We start from the raw sequence: 18,686 nt of genomic DNA on the forward strand, positions 1-18,686 counted from the left end.
AAAAATCTGTTGCATAGCAGAACTCCTTCCTCTCGTTCTCACCCGGGTTCCACGAGAGGTAAATAGGTTAATGGGAAATGTTTACCAAGGTCAAATACCTCTAGGGCCCGCGCAATATTTCCCGGCATTTATGTTGTTTCCCAACTGGGTTTGACCTCAGCATTCGCCACTGGTTTATTGAGCCTTGGGAAATAATTAAACAGACATTGTTTGAGTTGCCAGCTGTGGAAACCAGCCTCATGCAGGTCGATGGTACTGGTATCACTGGTTTTCGGGAACTCGCGAGGCACCCTGCCCAGTCGCGCGCGCAGATAATATTGCGGCCGATCATGAACACGTAAGCTGTCGCAATACTTGCGGGGAATCATGACTCCCAAATCGTGCACAGGATTATCTCACATAGCGAGTGATTGTCAGCAGACGTCGTGTTTCATATATTTCAGGTGAGCACTAATTCTAGCTCGGGACTGGACATAGGCGACGTTGTTTAGATGAGAGTCAAACTTATATTGAATTGGGGTAGCCTCCCTTCCAGTAGTATGAACACTGATTTCTTTTGTTACCTGTAACTTATTGTGCGGGTGTCATTTCTAACTTTCATGATTCCCACCCAAGGTTTCTCTCCTTGTGGGACTTTTCTCCCTGTCCTCCTTATCTAGATTCATCACCTCGTTTACCTGTCCCAGCGTTCGTTTCTTATAACTTATTTCAACGTTCCTGCTCCGCACTCCCAGCTAGTTCTATCTGCCATCATCCCTCGCTTATCAGGCTTTCCCGATCACCGGCCAACCTCTGTCTCCACCCTTCCTCCTTCCTCTCATACCTTGCAACTTCATAGTTTTGGATTTGCTTAACTTAGGTATCACTCACCATGCCCTCTCACCCCACCTTCAAATTTCTATAGAGTGTCCATTCACTCTCCACTCTCAGCTCTATGTAGGGTATCGACCCGACAAACTGTTACCCGTTTGTCTGTAGAGATGCTTCTCGAACTACGGAGTGCACCAACTTTTTGTTCCCAATTTCAGCATCTGCAGTCTCTCGTTTCTTCTTTCTAATCATGATACGGGTTAATAAACTGAAAGGCATCGGGCTGAATAACATTCGGTGGAATATTTCCGAGGGTGTGCATTTCTTGCGGTAGGAGGCGGATTACCCTCACTCACGTCTGGGAATTGCAGGCCCCATTCCACTCCCTCTGGCAGTGCAGGGTGAGAAGGAAGAGTTATCATCGGGCCCATCTGTCTCAGCAACCGAAATCCCAACTCTGGGGTGGTAGTGATTGCGGGAGAGTATACAGGGACGCCTACTTCAAACCTCTCCGCCCGTCATCCACCGCTGCCCTTCATAACCGAACGGGAAACAGGAAATGTTTACATAAAGTGAAGGATGTCCGAGGTAGAAACAATATTTCAGATTCGTCGACAGTTGCACTGTTTCGCGTATGGATTTGGCCAGACTTTGATAAACGTTCAAATTTTGAAGATAACTTCCCAACTGCTGTACTCAGTACTCTATGAAGACAATTGTTGCAATTTTTCTAGTTCTGTTTTAAATCCGTCTCCACAGTCCATTCCATTCCCGAGCGACTCGCTACATGATTGAAGGCTCCCGTCTGGTCACATTGGGCTCTCGACAGTTAACCTCATGCCATGCCATCGGTACCTCGATCACCCTCCCACAAGAACAGTTGTTCTCTTAATTTCCTGAACCAGCTTGATATAAAACTGCTCTATCTGATTCAATATCTACCAGCTGTCTTCCAAACAAGAAAAGCCTCTCCTGTTCCCGTATAAAAGTAGATTTATAAACCCAAATAAACTAAGACAAATAGCTGGAGGATCCGACTAAATCTGTAAGGGCAAAGGAATAGTCCTCGATACGGTTCAACATCCTGCGTTGAATATTAGGTCTAATGATCACCCACCCCACCCCACATTGCGTAACTGATTGCCTTTGTACCTGTAATCATTCTGAGCAGTATCGGCCAGTAAACATTTACATATGCTTCACATGGGAAGTCTCGAATCAGGGACTCACTCGGGTTATCGGAAAGGCTATTTGGGACTGAAATGTCTTCACCCAGATCTTCTCTACGCAAGACGTTCAGTCTTTAAAAACTGAAATCAATGGGCTTGCGGATATTAGAGGAAGCATGAGATCTGGGAATAGGACAGGTGAGAGGTGTTGACGTACAGGATGACCCGGGATGCAATTTAATGGTGGGAAAGTCCGAATGGGACAAATAACGCACGCCTACTGTCATTTATTATTTGAAATCGAATCCATAATGACAACCAGAAATTGATTGACAACCGTTCACAAGTTGCCTCATTCCAGACAGACAACACCTCAATTTGCACTGGAACAAAGACAGCAATTCACAGGGTTGCCAGAGAAGGACGCAACACGTCCAAGACCATTGCACCAGTTTGTCTCGGGTTTGGCTTCTCCGGGACAGGCTATGTTGGCTGAGCAGCGCAGGATTACTTATGTCGTGCAGCAAACATAACACTCAGCACGGCAGATGCATCTCCTGCATACCGGATCCAACCATGATTCTTCTCTTGGGTGTGACGAAACGTCGTATGGGTCAACGCAGTTGTTGGGGTGCTCTGATACACTCGCCTCTGTTGTTGATAAAGATAGGTTTTTGTCAGTGTTCTTGGGTTCTGGAGTCTTGGTTAAGGGGTTACCACAATACCTAAGCATTCTAAGAGAAGCCATTCGGACCTCTGGGGAAGGGCGGGATCCACGCCCGGTGTCCGCTGAAATGCACTCGGGACTTGAGGTCTACGGTTCAGCCGTGCTGCAACTGGTCAACGGCGCACGACCCAACACCCAGCTCCAGCGACCTCCGAGCCGCAGGTGAGAAATGGATGTTGGCATTTCACTCACTCCCTGCCAGCAATCGCTGGGGGATTAGCAGACACTAAATACGCTTAACAATGACAGCAGTGTAAACCCCTGGGCCAGTTTAGAACCCAGATCTGTAGGTGCTGAAACGAATCACAGGGTGCGGGGTTGGTGTAAGATCTTAGAACCTTTGGTGTTGGCTGAGATGAGGGGTGTGATACGGCCGGCAATTCAGCTGCCATCTATGGTAACTACCCGCCCATTCCACAGCCACAACTCTATGGGGAGAATAAATGCGATTTGACGTCGTGGCAGTGTTATTCACTGGAAGCGAGGCAGTCGCCTGACTGACACCAGCGGCTCGTTACTGATTTGGCTCTGGCTTGCTCATGTTAAGAATGTTGCCAGACAACTTATAAAGAACCTGAACTCACCATAGGGATGTACCGCGTACACGGGACTCCAGAACAGGATGGGATCAAATCCTCCACTCGTGGACTCGAATGTAACATTCACCCTTACATCTCTTGGGTGGTGGGGGGGGGGGGGGGCTCCCTGATGTGATTGAGGACTTACGCCATTCTGAAATACAGCGCATTTCCTGCCAGCAACTCGCTGATGAGGTGTCGTCGTTTTGGCAGGGGAAGCATGGCTTCCGGTAGTTGCACAAAATGATCCTCTACAAACAAATGATCGTCGCTGGTCGATTTGCTTAGGATGCGGGAGCACACGCACATAATTCTCATCAAATCCTTTAATGCGCACGTGGACACGGTAGAGTATTGCAGCCGAAAGGCGGCAGAGTAGCCCACCCCAAGCTAAGGACTGTTCGTGGGGCACAACCTCCAATACCGTCAGACTCTAACCCGACAGAGCTATAGGAGGGGAGCCAACAGCAGCGAGCGTTAGCGCTGCGCCAAGAGTATGATTACCGTTCAGTCCATTCAATGATATCCCAGTCTTGTGCAAATGGAGCAAATGGTTTCCGACAGCTGAGCAGCGAGCAGCAGCAGAGCGATGCGGTGTAGGAGTTTCTGCAGAGGAAGTAAGAGAAAGATTTCAGTGAGCGATATTTTTAAGTTATTAACACTGAGTATGTCCCGGTTACTTTAACTTCGGAGGAGGAAAGATGCAGCAGCTCAAAGCTTCGCTACTGTGTTTACCCAAGACGAGGCAAGCAGCAGCATGTACACAGTTGCCCCATGATCGTCCCAGGCAGGGACGAAGGTGGTAATTGATGTCCCCGTGAAGCCAAGTGCAGATTTTCCTTTTCCAGTTCCACTGCCACGCGGGTCGTTCAAAATTGGCTTATATTCTGAGCAGGCTGGTGTGACAGACTGAAAATTTCGGTGGTGCGGGGGGGGGGGGCGGGTTGGAGTGAAAACGGGATCAGCGGTGAGACTTTCCAATGTGGATTTCTTGTCACTGTAGTGGGTAAGCTTCAGTCTCGGATGGGAAATGGAAAATCCCCTATCTGTCTTCGTTATACCCAAAAAGTAGTGCAACAATTTTTAGCTCCTGGCCCTTCTTCACGTTCCCAATTAGATTCTGAATGTTACCCTGCTTTCATCAGACAACTTGTTGATATAGATTGTGCAGGCTTGGAACGTTATCTCTGGTGCCTTGCTCTTTAGCCTTTGCCTGTATGCAAGTAGGTACTGATGTTCAGCAAACTTGGATGAATTGTACTTTGACCTTTTTCCTCCAGGAAAGGCAAATGCCATATTGTCATTTATTACAAGAAGCATGGGTCTGTTGAATGTCTGCCGCACTACCACTGAGGCTGGCATATCCTTCTTCAGGTAAAAAGAGAACAATCATCATTATACTACTTCAGACGTGGTCTCGCCGAGATCTAATTAATAGTAGTAAATAACCTTTACCTTTCTGCTCAAGTCTTCCTACAATAAAGGCCAATGTACCATTCGGCCTTGAAATTACCTGCATGTTTACTTTCAGCGCTTGCATACAGGGAGATGCAAATATAGTTAAGCATCAACATTTGTCAATATTCGTCTTCTAAAAGCACACACCTTTGTAAAGTTTTTTTTAACTGAAGGAAGTAACATTTTATTATTCTACACTGTACTTCACAACGCTATTTTTGCATCCTCGGAGCTCCTCGGTTTTCCAATGTTTAGAACTCGGATACATCAGTCAGGTTGCTATCATGGATTGTGAAGTGTTCGGGCTCCACAGAGGATCTCTGAAGGAGCCCATGATTCACAGTCTGACAATTGGAGAATTTAATCCTACTCATTCTATTCTGTCTGCTAACCAAGTCTCAGTCTCCAATTTCTTGTACTTTAACCTTGGTCACCCAGCTACTGGGATCTTAGTGAGAGGTTCCTGGAAAACAAAATATGACACTTCATTCATTTTCTTATCATCTACTCTATTTGTTATATGTCCTTAAAGTATTCTAATCGATTAGTCAAACACACGAGGACTTACAAAAATTCATATTGACTCTGTTCAATCATATTATTATCTAATTATCAGACCCGGGCTACATGTCTGAGGGTTCTGTGATGTTTACTTGGCTCTGCGCTGAACTGAGGCTGAAGTTGTGTCCTGCTCTGGCTGCTCCAGGCTTTGTGTCTATGGGCTCACTTTTGTTCTGAATACTATGTGCTTACTTTGCACAATTTGTTTTTTTTTCTCTCTGCATATTGGGTGTTTGACGATTTGTTTCTAATGGGTTTTCTTTTGGAAGGTCTTTGTTTCATGGCTGCCTGTGGGGAGACGAATCTCAAAGTTGTATAATGTATACATACTTCGATAATGAAGATACTTCAAACTTTAAATTCTTTAGATTGCAGCTTCTTCCCACCTGCTGCTGTGTGTCAGCAGATTCCTATTTTCACTTTGTTGCCATCCAATCTGCATCAATCACAGGGACACAAAAAAAAAGACAAACTACTATAGGAAGTGAATGAGTCGGGCAGCATCAATAGAGGGGAATGGGCTGTCAAAGTTTCAGGACAAGAGCCTGCAGCATCCGTTTCAGGATTCGTTGAAGGAAACCAATGCACCCACATTTCTAAAGCTACTCCTTTGTGGATCCAGGGGATTTCATAGTGTTTAAACTATTAACATCTGTTATAGTTGTTATGAAATTGTAACGTTGTTGAAATGAACCAGCAGCAAGAGATTTCACACTGAGTCAGGTTTTAATGTTAAAACCACTATCTTTATTAGTATCTACTTATAATATAGTAACTCAACCAAGATAAACAAAAGTTAACAGTGTTATGCGTATATATGTGCGTAAATATAACTCCCAAACTATTGAGCTTTGGGGAACAAGGCTTAGAATCTTGAGATGGTAAAGTAGGAAAGTTCAGTAACCCACGAAATAAATGATGGGAGAGAAATATTTGTTATCCACGTTGTAAAGGAGAGGGAAGGTAAGTACGAAGTATAAGTATTCCATAAGTTCCACGTCAGGTAAAACGAGATAACAGTCGCTGTAGATCTTGTCCATCGTGACGTTCCAAATCCACATACGAATTATCACCAAAAGTGACCTGTCACAGGAATATCGTCTTCCAGTGGTTACCACACATCATACCCGGGCAAGGGCTACAAAAGTGGTCCCACGAGATATCCCCAAAATCCACTCCTATGGATTATACGAAGTGACAGTCACACATTCGTTGTGCATCTTGTGCCGATATTTAAACCAATCGTTTGGACTTAAAAGAGTTCCAAACCATCGCAGTGACCAGCCGACATCCCGACAGCTGGTTTCCTCTCTCTCTACTACGACTGAAGCGCTCTCTCTCTCTCTCTGTAAAAATCCGAAGCGAACTCCTTCAGTCTGTGACTGACGTCATAGTCCGCATCACTCAGGCGCAGTCTCACAGTACGACCCAGGCTCGTAACATAGTACTCTTTTAGCAAACTCGATTTAATTTACTTTCGCATTGATTAGCCGGTATTCTGTTTAATCGCTCTGCCTATTCGTTAGATATTCATCTGCCATCAGTTTCGAAATGTATTTGCTTTCATTTGCCTTCCTGGTGACTACCGCAGAATTAGATCTTTCAAACATTAGATTCCGTGCCCTCCTGCGTGCACTCAGGCACAGATATACAAACAAGCACACATACGTGGACAAATGCACACCTGCCTTTTTTTACTGAACACTGAATACATAGATCCATTCTTTTCACTAATTTCCATAAAGGTTTTGTCACACACTTGAGAAATCACACCCATTTCTAAATGAATGACGGGAAAATAAGAGAGGAATGTGTTTAATGTGAACCAAACATTTCATGCAGGATATACATCTATATCGAATTGATGGTTGCTTCTTCATTGGACTGGTAATCACGATCAGCTATTTATTTATTTATTTATCTATCTATCTATTTATTTATTTGTTTGATTGTTTGTTTGTTTGTTTGTTTGTTTGTTTAATTCGCTGAGGGTACAGGGTTAGGTTATACCATTGCCCGTGGTTACTGTGTGAATCCCCAGGTCAATTCTCTGCAAGCTATGTGTCCTGGAATAAGTCAAGCGTATGGTTCCACTCTTCTTTGAGACTTTGTAGGTGGTAGTAATGGAGGAAAGAATGGGAAAGGCTACATCAGAAAATTCAACTGGCATCTAAAGTAGCTTAAAAATCACTCTCGTTCCACAGTCCTAATTCTAAACTCTGGGTAGAGTCAAAGTGAGGTGAGGTGCTGACAGTGTTCTAACTGACACCCTCTGTCTCTTTATTTTTTTCTGGTTTATCCATGTTAGGAATGCCCCCAAATTTTTAGAAATAAATAACTGGAGCTTCGACTCAGGATGGCAATGTGCCAGGCGCTCTTGGGACTCCGGGACAACTCAGTGAAGAAATCCCTTCAACCGTCCAACGGTGAATGGCAAGTAATGGTGGGTCTAACGAGCCTGGAGGTCATGGGCCACCTAGCCTCTTCTCAAACATGATCCATCTGACGGCCAAACAAGAGCTTGTGAGGTGCCCTCATTCTGACAGGGAAGCGTGGCTTCTCATAGGTGCTCAGATTGCTCACTTGCAAGATCGTCGACAGCCGATTTATTTTATCCGTATCAGTTGAGGATCAGGTTGCTGGAGCAGCCCCTATTGTAATGTGATCCTTTAACGCACATGTTAACACTGTATAGTATCGCAACCGACGAAGGGCAGAGCAGCATTCCCTCAGCCAGCACGACCTCTACTACCGTCAGCACCGGCGTAACATGGCGTACTGCTGCGTAATTAGTATGATACTGCCCAGTTCAATCACTGCGATCGGTCGAGTATCTGAGAGTGGAGGTCCGGACCGCTCCCCTTGAAAAAGGCAACCGGATTCTGGCAGCTGAGCAGTTGAACAGTGCAGTTTCTGCCACGGAAGCGAAAAAGACTGAGATAACTGGGCGAGAAATATTGTTAAATTACGAGCACTGAAGTACTGTCCTGTCACGTTTTCCTCGGAGGAGGCAAGGTTCGGCAACTCGATGCTTCGCTATTCGCTTTAACGAAGACCGAGCAAGCAGCCGAAGACTTGCTTCCATCAATCAAGTTGTTCTCAAAACTTGTGAAGGGTTAGGGCGCATGCACGGATCTCTGCGAGACCACATGTGTCGCAGCCTCACAACGGGAGAATGACCTTTATTGTCAGTACTAATTGTTTTCTACATTTTAACAAATGAATGGGGTGGGCTTGGGGTGTTTCTGGAGCACAAATCCTTACAGAACAGGAGACCCGGGTTCAATTCCCTCCGCTGCCTGTAAGGGGTTCGTTTGTATGATCTCTCCGTGACTGCGTGCGTTTCCTCCGACATTCAAAAGACATACTGGTTGGAAGCTTAAACTGGTCGTTGTAAATTGCTTCGTGATTCGGCTAGGATTAAATGGGGAGATTGCTGGGTGGCGCGGCTCAAATGGCTAGAGGGGTCTGTTCCACACTGTATCTCAGTAAATAAATAAGTCAAGAAACTGCCGTACCCTCATACACTTTCTCAGAGCCTCTCGTTTTATCTCCCCCTCTCTCACACATATCTTTCACCCTTTTCTAATTGATTTGGCGATGACAGCAGAATTACTGGAAATTGTTTCTTATATTGTAGACATTACATGCAGCATATAAAGCTCCGATATCCCATTCATAAATAATTGTACTCCGGACGGGAGCTACCTGTTTTACTCAGCTGGCTTCCCAACAGCTGACCACACAGGACATTTAGAGCTTGGGTTGAATCTTTGGTGGGCTTCATACTGACAGTTTCTGCGTTTGAAAACTGTGACCCAATCATCCGGGTATCCAATTGATTTGTAGACCCTTGGAGAATGTCAAGAAGCCAGTAATAAAGAATGCAGAACTTCAGAAGTACAGAAAGGACCAGCAGAGAATGAGGCCACTAAGCCAATCGCGTCAATACTTGTTCTAGGTAGGAGTGATGCCCCCGCCCCCACCCACAATCATTCTCATCACCGTCCTGTAAATGATTTTCTTTCAAATGTGGATCCAGTCCTAGTTTGAATTTGTCTGCACTAGAGTTCATTCCAGACCTGAAGCACGCGTAATACGTCTGAAGGTTTCCCTCGCGTCACATTTTGGTCTCGTGGGCCAATTTCATTGCATAAATTCGGGATCTCGATGCCACTGTCAATAGGAACAGCTTAGTGTCTTGCTTTCCATAACATTCATGGTCTCAAATTTTGCCGTCGTACATCCCATCTGCTTCCGCTCTTCCAACGAAACAACCTCCGATGTTCCACTCTTAACATGTAAGGCATCCCCAACCTCTACCCCATACGCTCCATCCATATAGTGGAAATTGCCGCTCCTTCTTTGTCTATCTCTATAACTAATGGTCCTCATGTCTGGAATTATTGTGAGCAAGCATGGCGAATAAAAGTTGTCCCATATGTTTCATGACGGGGTGTCTCGGATCAGCGATCACACTCTTAGATTAAAGGAAAGGCGATTTAAGACTCAAATGATGAGTAATGTTTTCACCCAGAAAGTGAAGAACCTTTCAGATTGTCTGCTTCAGATTTCTTTGGCCATTGCATTGACACTCGAAGTCGGTAGTTTTCAGTAAATCAATGGAACCAAGCAACAGGAGACAGGAGTTAAATGTGTGTTTCGGTAGGCGTGAGTGGTTCAATGATAGAACAAGCACTGTCCCCTTGAGAAGTCTCAAATTGATTGCCAACCATTCACATCCATCCGACACGAACTCAGCGTCCACCTAGAGAGGTGCAGCGATTGACAGGTGGGCAGAGAAGGGATAAACTCCTTACATCCACCGCTTACAGCGGAGAGTTTGGCTGGGATAGTCCATCCTTGCTGAATGGAGGCTGTGCTGCTCGCTCCCAATTGACCCTCACTTTCTCTTTAAGTCCCATCCTAAAAACATCGTCGCCTTCCATCCCTTCCCAGACATCAGCATCTCTCTGCAGCCCTACCTCCTGCTTTACTCACGACCCCAGTCCATGTCTCTCCACAGTTTCCTTGTCTGCTACAGCTAACAAAGCTGTAAGGAACTGGGTTTGCTCCTGACCACAGGGTACATATGTGTGAAGTGTGCAGATTCTCCATGCGACCCGAGAGATTCCACTAAACTAAGGGAAGTTAAATAGAACATAGACACCTACAGCACATTACAGGCACTTTGGCCCACAGTGTTGTGCCAACCATGTAACCTACTCTAGAGACTGCATAGAATTTTCCTAGTGCATGGCCCTCTATTTTTCTAAGCTGCATGTACCTATCTAAAAGTCTCTTAAAAGACCCTATTGTATCCGCCTCCACCACCACCGCCGGCAGTGCATTTCACGCACCCCACCACTCTCTGTGTGGAAAACTTACCCCTGATATCCCCTTGGTACCTATTTTCAAGCATCTTAAAGGGTCAAATTAAGGAAATCTCCAAAGCGAATGGTGATAACACTTCTGATCAATTAGAAATAAATGATACTTTTAGAGAATTTTACTCTAAACTGTATAGTTCCGATTTCCCTAAAGCCAATTTTGCTATGAATAATTTTTTAGATCGTTTAAACATTCCCTCGCTTTCTGAGGTTAATCGAAAATGGTTAGATTAACCTTTTTCTTCTGAGGAAATTGCCCGGGTTGTCCATTTTCTGAGTTCGGGGAAGGCGCCCAGTCCTGACGGATTTTCTGGAGAGTTCTGCAAGGCTTTTGCTCCTTTGCTTATTCCTCACTTACTTCCGTCCTTTCTGACTCTTTTAAATTAGGTAGTTTGCCACAATCTTTTTAAGACGCCTCTATATCACTTATTCTCAAAAAGATCCAACTGATTGCTCTTCCTACAGACCTATTTCTTTACTTAATGTTGACGTTAAAATTTTATCTAAACTTTTGGCTCATAGGAAGTATTGCTAAAAATTACTTTACCTATCTTGGTATTAAAATTACTAAAAATTTTAAGGATCTCTACACATACAATTTTTTTCCATTAATTGGCTAGACCAAACATATGCTTTCTAATTGGTCGCCTATGACATTATCATTAATAGGTTGAATTAATGCTATTAAAATGATAGTTTTACCGAAATTTTTATATATATTTAAGGCAGTTCCTTCCTTTGTTCCTAAAAAGTTCTTTGACAGAATAGATTCTATAATCTTATCTTACATTTGGAACAATAAAAATCCTAGATTGAGTAAATTCTTATTGCAGAAATTAAAAAAGGATGGTGGTATGGCTTTGCCTAACTTTAGAATGTACTATTGGGCAATTAATATTCGATATATTACTTCTTGGATTCACTATTCAGATATACATGAATGTCCTTCATGGTTGGATTTGGAGGTAAACTCGGTGAAAGGATTCTCTTTGGCCTCTTTACTGGGAGCTCCTCTTCCCTTTTTGTTTTCTAAGATTAGTAGACAAGATTTTAATCCCATTATTATACATACATTAAGAATTTGGTTTCAGTTTTGTAGATTTTTTGAGTTAAATAATTTTATTCTTTCTAGTAATATCCATCGCAATTATTTTTTACACCATCAATTTTGGATGAGGCCTTTTTAATTTGGAAAACCAAGCGAATAATAACTTTTTCAGATTTGTTTTTATGGGAACCATATAACAATTACAGCACGGAAGCAAGCCATCTCGGCCCTTCTATACCGTGCTGAACGCTTACTCTCACATAGTCCCACCGACCTGCACTAAGCCCATAACCCTCCGTTCCTTTCCTGTCCATATAGCTATCCAATTTGACTTTAAATAACAACATCGAACCTGCATCAACCACTTCTACTGGAACCTCATTCCACACAGCAACTACTCTCTGAGTAAAGAAGTTCCCCCTCATGTTACCCCTAAACTTTTGTCCTTTAACTCTCAACTCATGTCCTCTTATTTCATTCTCCCCTACTCTCAATGGAAAAAGCCTATCCACGTCAACTCTATCTATCCCCCTCATAATTTTAAATACCTCTGTCAAGTCCCCCCTCAACCTTCTACGCTCCAAAGGATAAAGACCTAACTTGTTCAACCTTTCTCTGTAACTTAGGTGCTGAAACCCAGGTAACATTCCAGTAAATCTTCTCTGTACTCTCTCTGTTTTGTTGACATCTTTCCTACAATTCAATGACCAGAACTGTACACAATACTCCATATTTGGCCTTACCAATGCCTTGTACAATTTCAACATTACATCCCAACTCCTATACTCAATGCTCTGATTTATAAAGTCCAGCATACCAAAAGCTTTCTTCACCACCCTATCCATATGAGATTCCACCTTCAGGAAACTATGCACCATTATTCCTAGATCCCTTTGTTCTACTGCATTCTTCAATGCCCTACCATTTACCATGTATGTCCTATTTTGATTAGTCCTACCAAAATGTAGCACCTCACATTTATCAGCATTAAACTCCATCCGCCATCTTTCAGCCCACTCTTCTAACTGGCCTAAATCTCTCTACAAGCTTCGAAAACCTACTTCATTATCCACAATTCCACCTATCTTAGTATCATCTGCATACTTACTCATCCAATTTACCACCCCATCATCCAGATCATTAATGTATATGACAAACAACATTGGACCCAGTGCAGATCCCTGAGGCACACCACTAGTCACCAGCCTACAATCTGACAAACAGTTATCCACCACTACTCTCTGGCGTCTCCCATCCAGCCACTGCAGAATCCATTTTACTATTTCAATGTTAATACCTAATGATTGAACCTTCCTAACTAACCTTCCGTGTGGAACCTTGTCAAAGGCCTTACTGAAGTCCATATAGACAACATCCACCACTTTACCCTCGTCATCTTTCAATAATTCAATTAGATTCGTCAAACATGACCTTCCACGCACAAATCCATGTTGACTGTTCCTAATCAGACCCTGTCTATTCAGGTAATTATGTATAGCATCTCTAAGAATACTTTCCATCAATTTACCCACCACTGACGTCAAACTCACAGGCCGATAATTGCTAGGTTTACTCTTAGAACCTTTTTTAAACAATGGAACAACATAAGCAAACCGCCAATTCTCCAGCACCATCTCCATTTCTAATAATATTTGAAATATTTCTGTCAGAGCCCATGCTATTTCCACACTAACTTCCCTCAAGGTCCTAGGGAAAATCCTGTCAGGACCCGGAGACTTATCCACTTTTGTATTCCTTAAAAGCACCAGTACTTCCTCTTCTTTTATCATCATAGTTTCCATAACATCCCTACTTGTTTCTCTTACCTTACACAATTCAATATCCTTCTACTTAGTGAATACCGAAGAAAAGAAATTGTTCAGAATCTCCCCCATCTCTTTTGGCTCCACACATAGCCATCCACTCTGATTCTCTAAGGGATCAATCTTATCCCTCACTATGCTTTTGCTATTAATATAACTGTAGAAAACCTTTGGATTTATTTTCACCTTACTTGCCAAATCAACCTCATATCTTCTTTTAGCTTTTCTAATTTCTTTCTTAAGATTCTTTTTACCTTCTTTATATTCCTCGAGCACCTCATTACTCCATGCTGCCTATATTTATTGTAGATATCTCTCTTTCTCTGAACCAGGTTTCCAATATCCCTTGAAAACCAAGGCTCTCTCAAACTTTTAACCTTTCCTTTCAACCTAACAGGAACATAAAGATTCTGTACCCTCAAAATTTCACCTTTAAATGACCTCCATTTCTCTATTACATCCTTCCCATAAAACAAATTGTCCCAATCCCCTCCTTCTAAATTCTTTCACATCTCCTTAAAGTGAGCTTTTCTCCAATCAAAAATCTCAACCCTGGGTCCAGACCTATCCTTCTCCATAATTATATTGAAACTAATGGCATTGTGATCACTGGACCCGAAGTGCTCCCCAACACAAACCTCCGTCACCTCACCTATCTCATTCCATAACCAGGAGGTCCAACACTGCCCCTTCTCTAGTTGGTACCTTTATGTATTGCTGAAAAAAAAACTATCCTGCACACATTTTACAAACTCCAAACCATCCGGCCCTTTTACAGTATGGACTTCCCAATTGATGTGTGGAAAATTAAAATCTCCTACAATCACACCCTTGTGCTTAATACAAATATCTGCTATCTCCTTACAAATTTGCTCCTCCATTTCTCCCTCCCTATTTGGTGGTCTATAATACACCCCTATAAGCGTTACTACACATTTAATGTCTTTTTCTCAGTTAGTGGATAAATATGAATTATCTAATGTACACTTTTTTAGATATTTACAAATTAGGAATTTTTTTATGTGGTTTTTTGCCAAGTTACTCTTCTGCTTATCTATGACAGATGCTCTCTTTCAGTTTAAACTAATTTTTAAATGGGTTGATGGCTATAATCTATAAATGGTTGTTGAACTCATGAATGATATCCAATGATAAATTAAACACGCTTGGGAATCAAAATTTCAAGAGTTATTTTCAGATAATCAATGGAGTAAAATTTTTTATCTGTTTAACAACTCATCTATTTGTGCCTGTACAGTCCTTGATAGAGTTCAAGGTAGTGCAACGGGCCCATATGTCAAAGGAAAAACTAGCGCATATTTTCTCCAATATCAATCCTATGTGTGACAGATGTAATACTGAGCTGGCCACTTTAACTCATATATATTAGTTTTGTATAAAGCTAGATAACTTTTGGAGAGATGTTTTTAAAATACTATCCCAAGTTTTGGATCTGGATCTATAACCTAATTTGCTTACGACAATTTTTGGGATTATCCCATCGGAAGCAGGAAATATTCCTGTTTCTGCTCAACATATGATAGCCTTTTCGATCTTTACTGGCAAGGAGAGCCATTTTATTGAAGTGGAAGGGATCTAATCCACCTACGGTCTTTTAATGGCTTTCCTCCATTATGTCCTGTTCAAGTTTAGAGAAAATAAGAAGTCGGACATTTGATACATCCTTTAAATTTGAGCAAATCTGGCGACCTTTTATCCAATATTTTCATTTAATTTGATTTATTAATCTTTCAATTTTTTTTTGAAGTTTTAGATTTGATCAGAAAGTCTCTTTTTTTTCTTTTTTTTTGGTCATATCCTCAAAAAGGACTGCCCAGTCCCTTTTTTTTTTGTTTGTTTGTTTTTAATATAGTGTAGTGGGGGTTTTCCCTCTTCATTTAAAACTCAATTTTTTTTTCTTTTCTCATTGCTATTTTCATTTTTTATTATATATCTTATACCAGTTTAATAATATTTATGATTTTGACAATGTCTATCTTAATCTTGGTTTACATTGTTACTGATATATATATATATATTTATATTTGAGATAATTCTCCACGGTTGTATTTATGCTCTTTTAAAATCAATAAAAAGATTAATAAAGAAAGAAGGATGGAAAACATGCAGCCTTTTATTATCTTTGATGACCAGACCGGATTTATTAAAAATTGTTATTCTCATTTTAACATTTGTCCTTTGCTGAATGTTAATTATTCTCCCTCTAAAGAAACTTCGGAAGGCGTGATTTCTTTGGATGCTGAGAAAGCCTTTGACTGGGTTGAATGGAATTATTTATTTAAAATATCAGAAAAAAATTTAAATTTGGGTGCAATTTTATTCAATGGATTAAATTACTTTATTTATCTCTCACTGCACAGGTTCTTACTAACTCTTAGGGTTCTAAACCATTTAATCTCCAACGTGGAACCAGATAAGGATGTCCTTTGAGTCCTTTGCTTTTTGATTTGGCTTTAGAGCCTTCAGACATCGCGTTTCGTGAATCCGTTGACATCTCAGGTATTTTAAGGAGGGGTATCACTCATAAGTTGTTGCTTTATGCTGACGACCTTTTGCTGTACATCTCCAATGTGGAGTCCTCTTTACCCTCAATACTCTCTTCACTTTCTGAATTTAGTCAGTTCTCAGGATATAAACTTAATCTTCATAAGAGTGAACTTTTTCCTTTGAATAATTTGGTATCAGTCAACTCTGACCTTCCTTTTAAAATAGTAAGAAATCAATTTACTTATTTGGATATAACAATTACTAGAAATTATAAATTTCTTTTTAAAGAAAACTTTTATCACTCTTATGGAATATGTCAAGAAGGTACTATCAAATTGGTCTCCCCTTTCTTTATTGCTGATTGGACGTATTAATTCTACTAAAATGAATATTTTCCCTAAATTTTTATACTTATTTCAAGTCCTACCTGTTTTTATTCCTAAATCCTTTTTTGACTTTTTAGATTCGATTATATCTTCTTACTTATGGAAGAATAAAACCCCCCGATTAAACAAAGTTCATCTTCAGAAAACTTTTTAAAAAAATGGGGGATTAGCCCTACCCAATTTTAGGTTTTACTACTGGGCAGTCAACATATGCTATCTTACATCTTGGTTATTCTATATTAATCCTGAAAACTGTCCAGTTTGGGTTTCTTCTGAAGTTAATACTGTTAATAAATTTTCTATTATTTCTCTTCTTGGTTCTTCAATTCCTCTATCCTTAAGTAATTTAACTGATACTTATGTAGTTAAACATTCTTTGAGGATTTGGTTACAATTTAGAAAATTCTTTGGGTTATTTGGTTTTTCACTCTCTAGTCCCATTATTTCTAATTATTTTTTAAACCTTCTTTGACTGATATAGTTTTTAAAGAATGGAATAGACTACGTATTAAGTGTTTTCAGGATCTGTTTGTTGGAGGTAGTCTTTCCTCATTTGATCAACTATCTATGAAATATAATCTTCGTAAAGCTCATTCTTTTAGATATTTACAAATTAGATACTTCTTGCGTTCTCAACTTTATACATTTCCTAAATGTCCAGATAAGAATTTAATTGATACAATTTTTACTTTGAAACCATTTCACAATGGATCTATTTCTAATACTTATAGTATGTTGTTGGCAATGAGAAACATTCCGTTAGACAAAATTAAAAACCTCTGGGAACAAGACCTACAGATCTCAACTGATGAGGATACTTGAAATGAAAGTTTTAAACTTGTTCACAACTCGTCATTATGTGCGCACCACTCTCTTTTACATTTTAATGTGGTTCATAGAGCCTATATGACTAAAGACAAGCTCTTTCGTTTTTACTCAGAATTTTCTCCATACTGTAATAGGTGTAATGTCGAAGAAGCCTCTCTAATTCATATGTTTTGGTCCTGTCCGCGGCTTGATAAATTTTGGAAAGTATTTCAAACTTTCTCGGAGCTTTTTAAAGTAAACTTTAAACCCAACCCTCTGACTCCCTTGTTTGGCATTGTTGGAGGAAATGATTTTACTCATAAGCCGAATGATTTGCATATTTTGGCCTTTATTTCTCTTTCAGCCAGAAGAGCTTTGTTGCTTAGATGGAAAGATGCCACTCCACCTGCTCATGCCCATTGGTTGATGTTATGTCGCGTTTAAATCTAGAGAAGATTAGGTGCTCTATTTCTATACCTGGACAAGATTTTTTCACATTATGGGGACCTTCTTTGGAACTACTTTCAGAACTTTCGATTTGTTCAGCAATGATGATGACTATTATGTGTTTGAATTTACAACTATATGTCAGAGATTTTTTTTCTTTTCTTTTAACCAAACAGCTGTTTTTTTCTCCTTTTTTCTGTTTTGTTATGGGGTTTTGATTTTGCTTTAGATTAGAATAAAATATACCTTTTCAATATTATGATTAATTTACTATACATAGTTACGGGGCATTTCAATCTTGTTTCTGTTTCCATAATATCATAATGTATTATTGGTCTATGCAAGTAATTAATAAAAATATTGAAAAGAAAGAAAACTCTTCCCCCTCGTGTTCGCCATTTCAGCCCTGGGAAAAAGCCTCAGACTATTCACATGATCAACGTCGCTCATCATTTTATAAACCTCTATCAGGTCACCTCTCATCCTCTGTCGCTCCAAGGGGGAAAGGCCAAGTTAATGATCAGCATGGTTTCCGTGGGCTGAACCAACGGCCGGTATCGGTGTTGTGTGACTCTGTTATTTAGTGTCGATGTGATATTGCTGTCTCCCATCCAATTCACCCCTACACTCCCTCACTCACAGTTCACTATCCGGATGCCGGTCTCGCATCATGGTCTAATTCTGTTCGGATCACGGTTAGAACTGCTGGTTTGGGTTGTTCCCTCTAGTATGACCATCAATTTTCAATGCATTTCCGGCCGATACGACACCCTCCCTGGGATTGGTAACACCCACTCAAGTCCGGCGCTGTCAGTTCGTTCTTCGGCGTCGGGTCATATGCGCGGAACGGGGGAGGATTGCTCACTTGCTACGGCATCTGAGATTCCCCCTGCCCCCGAACACACATGCTCTACATCTGCACGGATCGTCCCAGCGACTTTGTCAGTACATCGGCCTGATAGCTTCAAATGTGT

General features: G+C 41.2%; 1 long non-coding RNA gene across 3 annotated transcripts; it reads left to right on the top strand.

Moving 5' to 3' along the window:
• Nucleotides 1-202: 202 nt before the first annotated feature.
• Nucleotides 203-18,040, top strand: LOC134351011 (uncharacterized). Of its 3 annotated transcripts, none has more exons than XR_010019044.1 (4): nucleotides 203-443; nucleotides 4,565-4,658; nucleotides 15,946-16,084; nucleotides 17,630-17,765. It is a non-coding gene; the product is annotated as an uncharacterized LOC134351011 (long non-coding RNA). The 3 variants fall into 3 exon arrangements; XR_010019045.1 differs by lacking the exon at nucleotides 203-443 and adding an exon at nucleotides 3,768-3,901; XR_010019043.1 differs by lacking the exon at nucleotides 4,565-4,658 and having other exon boundaries at nucleotides 218-443; nucleotides 17,630-18,040.
• Nucleotides 18,041-18,686: the final 646 nt, after the last annotated feature.

Source organism: Mobula hypostoma, chromosome 8 (assembly GCF_963921235.1).
Source record: "Mobula hypostoma chromosome 8, sMobHyp1.1, whole genome shotgun sequence".
Classification (NCBI taxonomy): Eukaryota; Metazoa; Chordata; class Chondrichthyes; order Myliobatiformes; family Myliobatidae; genus Mobula; species Mobula hypostoma.